Genomic DNA, 10,373 nt, shown 5'->3' on the forward strand with positions numbered 1-10,373 from the left:
TATTATTTTATTATTATTATTATTATTATTATTATTATTATTATTATTATTATTATTATTATTATTATTATTATTATTATTATTATTATTATTATTATTATTATTATTATTATTATTATTATTATTATTATTATTATTATTATTATTATTATTGTTATTATTATTATCAGTAGTAGTAGTAGTAATAGTAGTAATAATTATAGTTGAAGTAGTAATACTTGAAGTAGTACAGAATGGAAATTTCCCATGTAAAAGAAAAGACGTAAAAAAGAAAGGATTTCTATCTCTAATGTGGAAAAGAATTCATATTTTAATTTATATTAAAATAATATTATATGTTGAACAGAACATTAGACAAAATTTTGTTTTTTGTCGCAATTTTATATACTAGTTATTACACGCGTCAATTATATTTATTATTCTTATTATTATTATTTGGCATGAAACAAATATGTACCGACATCGTATTTAGCACAGAACACTCCAAGATACATGTTACCATCAAAAAAATATATCTATATGAAAGTCCACTGAGTATCACAATATATCTATATGAAAGTTCACAGCTAATTAGCTTTATTTACACTAACCTACTCGAAGCCAATTGTAAAATGCGCGAGAGAGAGGTATAAAACAAGCATATTTCATCGATACCACAAACGGCATGGTGGGGACAGTCATCATCTTGTACCGTTGGTGGGGATCGTTTTATGCTTGTAGTTTATATTTTGTCCATACCAGTCGCTCAAATCACAAACGTTTCCGGCGAAAGGTGATGTGTAGTTTTTAGGTTAGTTTTTTTTTAATATTTAAAAATGATGTGTTGTTTTCTAACAAAATTTTTAATTAATATAGTAAATGCTTCTTATATATCATATTATGTTTTATTTGTGTCATTCATTTGCTAAACCTTCTAATAGGTTTTTCCTTTAGAAACCAAAATTAACACATGGAAAATTTATTAAGATATTCGTTGATAAATACTAAAAATTAACCTCTAAACATGAGTTTAATCGAAAACTTTTAACGTATCAAAAACTTAACCGATTTAAATTATTTTGACAGTAAAGCATATTAACTTGGAGAAGTTGATACTAAAGTATCAGAAGCTTTTTATCATGTTATTGATTCTAATTGATTGTGTTTAATAATACTACTTACTGTTAATAATTATTTTTATTAGATATTATTTCCAAAGCACAAATTGTCTTTCAGGTGGACATTTAGTATGATGGTTTCTTGTTATGAAGGAGCGTTACAAGAGAATGAATTATATTCATCATTGAAAGAGTATCAGAATAATGTCCAGAAGACGACATTGTTAAAATCTTGGAACATGAGAATAATTCTAGAAAGAAAGATAATGGATCTGAGTTACATTCGTACAGGGAATTGAGAAAATGTTTTGAAAGGAGTATCATATTAATTGGTATTATATTAGCGTTCATAGATAGTTTATTAGCAAGCAAGATAAAATTTAATAAATGTCTATCAAAAAGATAATCCTGTGGTATTATTTTTATAAATTTCAAATTTTTTTTTATTCCATACAAGAAAATATCAAGTGAGAACAATGCCAAGTAAAATATTTCTAAAGAAAATATATTTCTTTATTTTCAATTTATGCTAATGTATAAATATTATGTCCAATGTTTCAGAATTGTCCAACCGTCGATGATCAAAAATCTGTTAGATCAATTAAGTACACAAAAAGAAGTCGATCCAAAAATGTATTACTATGCTGCTGTTCATCTCATTTACTTTTACAGATGGATTTGTTTTCTATTTAAGTTTCCAAGACTGCTCACATTTTGGAAAAGAGTGAAAGTAGCCTGCTGCACTTTTATTAATAGAACTATGTTCGAATTAGTTTTCAAAGATGGAACATTGACTGAAAAAGTAAGAAATATTATTTTGTTTCTCCCAATTTGTTTAATGAATAATAAAATAGATTAAAAAGTTATTTAAACTAGCTAACATTGTAAAATATTTGTTTTTAAATTTAATTTCATTAAAAAATAAAAGTCCTTTTATCTTTTCTGGCATTTGAATGTTATGTGTCACGAGAGTCTGTTTTTTCATTTTAATTCTGATTTATATTCTCCCTGATAACAACTAGGTCCTCACAAAGAAAACTCCATGACTACTGGATTTTCATTGAATAAGAAATTGTTATTCGTATGAGAATCGGGAAGAAAAATATCTAAGGATTCAGGAATATCGTTTGATAGTACGTATCCATCAGTTAGTCGATGGTTTCTCGTCTATACGTCATATTGGAAGATTCATTGTACATGCAATGATTGAAAAAAACAAGAGAACTATTCAAAAGATCATCAGAATCATTCGAAGAACATTTATCATTCTGATGAATATGGGTGCAATAAATATGTAGAGATGAAAACAGAGTAAATTTATCTATCGAATCTGATAGCCTAATAACAATTGTAGAGGAGAAGAAAAGCAGTTTATTACAAATGGTACTTAAGGAAAATTGCAGTTGAAGATTTTGTGGAAAGTAGTGGTAAGGAAGCTTGTTTGTTAATGGTCATGGATTTTTGTTCCAGCAATCATACTTTTTAGTCATATTATGGATAAATTTCGTTAGAAGGAAATTATTTAGATCTGCTAATTGAATGGGGAAAATGCTTTGTTTTATTATGGTAGAACAATTGTTGATGAGAGAAGAATAAGTTTGAGATGTAGACCACGTTCTTGTATCAATTTTCTAATTTATCCTCAAATGGATATTTGTCTATTGAATGGTTCACTTTTAGCGGCAGATGCTCCGACAAGTAAATGTATCGTTGAGCAGTGCATATGTGAGTATCTATAAAACAAGATAATGATCTTAGGGATCCATCAGTTACAGTTTCCAAATTGTGCTGATGAAGTGATCCGAATACATGATGGCTCTTTGTAGATCAAAATTAATTTTAATACTCTCAAAGCTTCTGGTGTTTATTTCACCAAATTTGTAATTTAAAAGAACAAAGAATTCACATACAAAAGGATGATCGAAGATTCAACGGATTGATATAGATAATAACTATAGTAGGAAACGCAGACATCACCTTCGAGATGTTTATATGGTGATAAATTAAACGATTGCAAGGAATGAGTGAATTGATTTATTGTAATGTTAAAGTATAAGCTTATTCATTAGCTAATTGATTATCATGTTATTAACATGATAACAAAATGTTATTAACAAGTTTGGTGGTCGATCACTGATCTCTAATCACGTAAGTCAACGTTGTGAGGTTTGCCGACAATTAGTACATTAAACGCCGAGAAAATATTTATCATCGAATTTGGCAATCATTAAAAAATTCTTTTGGCTGTTTCATCTTTATCTTGGATTCATGAGTTTCAGCATTTATATTAAATTAATCTCTTTTGTTTAAAGTTCAGTCATAATCGTATTTTTCCTCTTCTTGAAATACACCGTAATCAGTTGTATTTGTAATCAGACAAATGACTATGCCCGTATACATAATATGGAGAGATGTGATATAGATGGTCGGGGAAGAAAATTTGATTTCGAACTTGGTTAAAAGAAACCTCAAATATAATCATTTGCAGGAAAAATCAGTGTTAAGTAATGATCCGAAATTCAATTGATCAAACTAAAAAAGATTGAATACAGTACGATCTTATCGAATTTAAATATGTGAGACTGAACTATGGAATGATGAAACCATATATTATGAAGAATATAACGTTCATGATTATTTCAGCAGAGAAGATTGGTATCTGTAATGGTTATCTTATATATATATATATATATATAAGATTGGTATCTGTAATGGTTCAAAAAATCTCTTTCGATTATTTTCCAATTATCTATTGTGGAAAGGAAATTATAGGAGGAATCTGGTACGAATATTAAGTTGAAAATTTTTTTTAAGTATCTTTTTCAATCTATGATAAAACTCATCTTACTTACTGTTATATATATATATATATATTTTTTTTTTTTGCATTTTTTGTAAAGAAGTACTACCAGGATAAATTTTTTGTTGCTTCTGTAAAATAATAAGCTCTGACCACATCTGCAAAGTCCGTACTTCGTATATACTTTAAATAACCCTCGTTTTCTTCTTCCTCCCTCATTTTCTGGTAAGAGACAAGAATAATAGAAGTCGTTGTACTTTGCCAACATAGTATCCGTAAATTTTAAGAATTATTATTACAATTATAAAAGTATTTTTAAAAAAATTGAATTACGTCTATAATTTTCAATTGATTCAATTCATCATGATATTTGTTGCATCATTGATTATTATTATAATAATACTAATTGAATTGTACTATTCTATAGTACTGAATCAAATTTACGGCTCGAGCGATCCGAAATATGTTCCAATAATACATGATGATATTAAAAATATGAATCTTTTGAACCAAGTGATCAAGAAAATGTTACGGCTTTTTCCATTAGGCCCAATCATCGGTCCTAAAGCAACGAAGGATATAAGTGCTATCTCTATATATGAAATGATAATATTGTATTTTTTTTATCATTGATAGTATTAATATTAATTAATATCAATATTTATTTATGAATAAATAGTAATATATAAAGTGGAAGAAAATTGGGCGATACCAAAAAGATGTTCTGTCATATTTTGAACCTCTAAAATTCATTGGAATCAGAAATATTGGAACAAATCATTGAAATTCGATTCAGATGGGTTTCTATCCTGCAATGTTCATTCTTACAATTTTTTACGATTCGGCATTGGAACTAGAAATTGCACTGGTAATTCTATATTTTTCCAGATTATTGAAATCAAATTCCAAAAAGTTACACAATAACATTTATTTACAATTGTTTTCATTTTTTTAGGTCAAATGAAGGTATGCTACAAATGAAATTATTCCGTTGTATGTGTTTCTTGATAAGTCTTTAGATTTTTCTTTAATATTTCCATGATTCACAAAATCTTTTTCGGTTTTATGCAAGAAACATTTTGGGAAATTATTATTGTTTAATTCGTTGAAAATTTTGCATTTGATCTTCTATGTTTATTATATTTATTCGTTTATTTATTAAGAATATGTTATGTCACTCTGACAGAAATTCATACAATCAATGAATTTTTTCAGTATTTGTTGTGTACATTTTTATAATACCATTTAAAGGTATCAAGTGTTTCTCAATAATATTATATTGTAAATTATAATGAACAAATTCATCTTTCCATTCTAAATTATGATGGTTATTTATTAACTATCTGCAAATATAATTATTACATTATTTATTATGTAATTATTTATATAAAAAATAATTTTTTAATGAAACTATAAGAAAGATTAGTTTACATAAGAGAAATATAGTTTGATTTTTATAGTTTGCTTGAGAAATATGTCATATTATTTTTCCGTTGTTTGGCAAATTTAGGGAATTCTCATTTATTTCCACGGTTGGTTCCAACAATAGTAGTCCTTTTTGCAAATAATTTTGTGGCCAGTGAAATACTTATTAAAAAACTATCTATTGTTTCGTTCCTTCCGCACCTTGTGAATGGTTTCATCAGCTTGAGAACAACGAACTCTCCAAGTGGAATTCAATATTCTCTTCTCTCATCCTTTCCCAAATAAAAAAATCCATTTATTACATACTTGCTGTTATCAGATGCTAATCAGAATTTTATTCCTAACTTATCTGGTTTGATTTGCATGTACTGTGTAAATCTACACCTAGTCTTAAATGGAAACAACTGCTCATCAATAATAATGTATGCACCTGGTTTATAAGAATTTTGATTATTCTCAATAAATCGGTCTCATATTTTAGATATAGCAAATTTATTAGTTTCTAAACACTAATTTCGCTTCTCTTATCAAATCGTATAAACTTCATAATCCCAGTAAATGTATTCCTGATCATGGTTTTTGAAAAAAATGCGGGATTCCATTTTTTATTCTATTAATATGAGATCTAAATTTGTTGGTTCATGTGCGCTTCGAGCATATACCAGAACAATGAATGCATCTTATTTTATTGTATTTAGTTCTCATTTAATTCCCAATACTCTAAATCTTCTTCTTCTATACGCATTCTTATATGTTCCATTATACGGTAATCAATGATCAAAGAAAATGCAGTCTTTATTTTTCTTTTTATGATATGTCGTTTAGTATATCCTGCCGGATCAGATACTTCCCTAAAAATATTATGAACTGGTATCCTTTCAGGTTTAGAACCTTCGTCTATTTCCTCCCAAATTGTTCCATCAGAAACAGTTTCGATATTTTAATTCTTTACATTACTCTTACTCAATATATAAATACTCAATAATAATCTCCTTCTCTTTTGTCTTCGACGCTTATTTATATCGCGATTGGTCGTAACTTTTGATACAAATTTATTAACAAATCTAATATACTAACGGCCAGAAGCCACTACGTATAATCCTGCATGATTCTTGCTTTATGATAACATCGAGAATCAAAAACTACGAATGTTAGTAAAGAAGTGTAGCGCAATTACCATTTGTATGTGGATATTTTTAATATTTATTGTGTGTCATAGTTAATTAAAGTTCCTTTTTTTACTGACCGTATTAACGAATTGAAGTATAAGATAATTCTTCAATGTATAAGAAAAATGGAGAAACCAAATTTGGTAATTAATAAATTCTTGTAGACTTCTCATTAGATTACATTAAAATATTATACATATTATATAAATCGATAAGTGTATATATTTGACAGATATATTTCAAAGATTTTAATTCAAGTTTTATATTATCAAATAAAAGTATATAACAACTGTCGATAAATTACATTGCTTTTATATCTATATCAAATAATGTAGATTTATTTTTTCTATTGAAGATATTCATATGCAATACATTCTTTATTAATAATTTTAGAAAATAAATTTATAACGTGCACATTAATACAAAGTAATAATAGAAACGATTATTGATTAGATGATTTATTCAATAACATTAAAAATTAAATATTCAAACATTTTTCTATTTTGTACTAGGTTGTGCAAGTCAAAATTATCGAGGGAAGTTATATATTTGCAGCCGGTAAAATTTTCTATGATAATAACTATTTTATAACTTTTACTGAAAAATGTAATAATATTTCAACGATCATTAAAGTAAATCAATTAGAAAGAATTATTTACTAATATTGAATTGAAATTGTTCGCCAAGAATTTCTATTGTAAAATTACATATTTCTTTAGGATATATTATCGTTGGACGCTTGCAGACATTATACAATTACACAATTACAAAAACTTTTAGTTATAACAAGAAGGGAGCTTAGTATAAAATAATTATTGTTATTTTCTTTTAAATTTACATATATTATAATAAATTAAGTCAATATGATTGAGTGACTGTCTACCATGTTTACAGAAAGCATTTTACTATTTCTTTCATTTTTTTTGTTTTTTATTTTTTTAATTTATGATATGATTATTATTAAGAAAATCAAAAGAATCATTATTATCATTATTATCTTACAACAGGGACGTTAATATTTTAAGTGTCATGACAACAAATTCGATACAATATCGTATATAATAAATCTCACAAATGTGAGACCATATGACGATAGATTCAATCTTATAATCTTATATTTTTTTGAAATATTCGAAGAAAGTCGACGTTGGTATTCCTGAATGGAATGAAATATTTGTCATTCACCATCTTCGAAATTATAGAAGTTTCATAGAAAAATTGCAAGTAACTTATGTAGCACGAACATGAACTTAGTCATGATAATAGAAAGATTAAATTTATTATTATTAAATATCTACAATCAAATATTTTTACAATACATAATCTGTAGCGCACCGGACGGAGCCCATGATACGTGACACACGTGACGCACTGGATGGAAGCCATAACATACGCCATATGTAACGCACCAAACGTCCATATTGTCGGTAGGTCGAGGCAACGCCTCATCCCCACGGCAGAGCTCCCGTAGGTAGCTTTATCCCCACCACCGACAACGTTACGCTATCACCACGTTAACGTTACATATGACGCCACTCGTTGCTCAATATATATATTTTTTTCGACGGTTATTCTCGGTTATTTTTTTGAAAGTTATTTCCGACATTTATTATGAGTTATTAATAAATTAATATTGTTAAGTTAAAGTCAATGTATCTTAAATAATCTCGGCTGCGCTTCCAACAAAACCTCGCGAAAACTTTTCTAAACTATTTTCAAGTTACATTAATTATTCTCGCGAGTCTCAAGAACTTTCTACCGTGCAGACGACAAGTTGAAAGCTAATAAAAGATATCCTTCCATAAGACGTGAATCCTTAACCTTAAGTTATTCTTTTACTAGGTGGTGCGTACGAATCGCACGAGTTAATATATCCTATTTTGGAATCTTACCTTTATTTATGCCGAGAACATGACGCGGTGGTAAAAAGTACCATTTACACCTACTCGCGTCGCTTTACGATTCGGTTCGTTATCACAAAGATTTGAGAATTGTTCCAACGGTAACTACTGACCAACACAAGGCCGTACCTTACCTGCCTCATATCAAAGTCACGATTTTGTTACGACTTATTCCATTTTATTGAAAATGACGGGCAATTTGTACATATTTAATTTATTATTCAATTTAATTAATTTATTAAATTTACTTTTAAATGCATTTTCATAGAAAAATTAAATTTTTTAATTCAATAATTAAACTAACTGTAACCCATATTAATCTTAATTAAACTATATTTTGATTTGAATTATTTTACTTTATTAAATTTTATAAATTATATTCTATCTAACTTAATTAAATATTAAAAACATATATTAATAAATTTAAAACTAAGTATATCTTATCGTGGATTATCAATTACTATACAAATATACTATCGTCTAAATCTTAAATACTGTCGAATCTTTTAAATTTAATGATTTATCATTTAATTTCTTCTATAATATTTATACATTTATTATCCTAGTTTATTACATAATTTTCATAAAATTAAAATTAAAAAAAATTTTAATAATAATTCATTATATTTCAACAATATTCATACCGACCTATCACGGTCGAGAAGAAGACTTACTATCCGAATCGACTATCGCCGTCCGATCCTCATGTGAAGCTCATCCAAGCAATTCCATATCGCTTAACACCGATCTACATTACGAAGGAGATCGTAGGAATGGAAGCTCGTATTGGTGTCCGTCCCGTGCCAAGAACTGCACATAGCAAGTAACGGTCAAAAAGGATACAAATTTCACAAGAGTAAGAGCACCTCAGATAAGTTCAATAACTTATATATTTTTTTTGAGGCCCGTGGGATATAACAGTAATATTACAGTTGGGTTAATAAAGCTTTCTCCAAAATTCAAAAAGTTATTTCCTCGCTTAAATCTTTATCTTTTAAAATAAGACATTGTTTATCAAAATCGGTCAAAATTACGCTTGGGCTCACTTTGTTCGTGTAAGTCATTATAAAATAAGAGATCATGAACAGTCTTAATTACTAGTTTTAAAGAATGGTTCTTTTTATATATGCATAGTTTATTATCGTCTTAGAATTTTTATTTATAATTAGTATTTATTGTTTGAAAAAGTCTAAGATATTTCATATTTTCCTCCCTTTTGTTGTCAATGAGTCACCCTTCCTCAATTCCATATATGACAGCTCATCACAAATGAGTTCTCCTACCACGTTTTCTCAGAAAGTTCCTAATCGATCTGGAACTATTATCGAATCGTTTCTTGTTGCTAAATTGAGTTTTTCTCACTCTTCTCTCTCTCTCTCTCTCTCTCTCTCTCTCTCTCTCTCTTTCTCTCTCTTATTCTGAGACATATATGTGCCAACTGAACAAATCGAGATTTTATTAAACAAAATTTTATATCCTTCAGATTTTCTTGAAAAAAATTTATCTTTAATATCATGCGAATATACATAAAATAAATTTTTCTTTTTCTTTTATGTAAGATACATTTCGTTGAGATACAATATTTATTTCGGAGTATAAGGAGCGAGATTTTGTTACTTTCGAAATGGTTTTCATTTCTTCTGAATTATTGGTTTACTTGATTCCAAGTTATTACCGAATCATTTATTGTTGACACCATAATCTCTCTTTCTCTCTTTCCCTCTCTTTTTCTCCTTCTCTCATTCTTTCGCATCATATGACTTCCAATTGACGATTGATGCAGATCGTATCGAATGATTTCTCTTTTCGTAGATGTCTGTTGTTGCATCGTAGCTATCACATGTGGAAATTTAACTATTATTTAATAACGAATACTTGGTGTTCTTTCTCATTCTTTCTTACGATGTTCGAAATACTGAAATCCCACATGTGGAGTTTCTTTAAGAAATATGAATATCATGTTGATTAATTTATCTAATTT

General features: G+C 27.8%; 1 long non-coding RNA gene across 4 annotated transcripts; it reads left to right on the forward strand.

The window, feature by feature from the left end:
- Positions 1-622: 622 nt before the first annotated feature.
- Positions 623-4,993, forward strand: LOC118450890 (uncharacterized). 4 transcript variants are annotated; one of them, XR_014983477.1, is made up of 7 exons: positions 623-790; positions 1,216-1,429; positions 1,659-1,899; positions 2,120-2,480; positions 2,568-2,822; positions 2,924-4,765; positions 4,853-4,993. It is a non-coding gene; the product is annotated as an uncharacterized LOC118450890 (long non-coding RNA). The 4 variants fall into 4 exon arrangements; XR_014983476.1 differs by having other exon boundaries at positions 624-790; positions 2,568-3,879; positions 3,998-4,765; positions 4,853-4,992; XR_014983478.1 differs by lacking the exon at positions 623-790 and adding an exon at positions 796-854 and having other exon boundaries at positions 2,568-4,765.
- Positions 4,994-10,373: the final 5,380 nt, after the last annotated feature.

This window comes from Vespa mandarinia, chromosome 21, assembly GCF_050613455.1.
Source record: "Vespa mandarinia isolate Hongniang chromosome 21, ASM5061345v1, whole genome shotgun sequence".
Taxonomy (NCBI): Eukaryota; Metazoa; Arthropoda; class Insecta; order Hymenoptera; family Vespidae; genus Vespa; species Vespa mandarinia.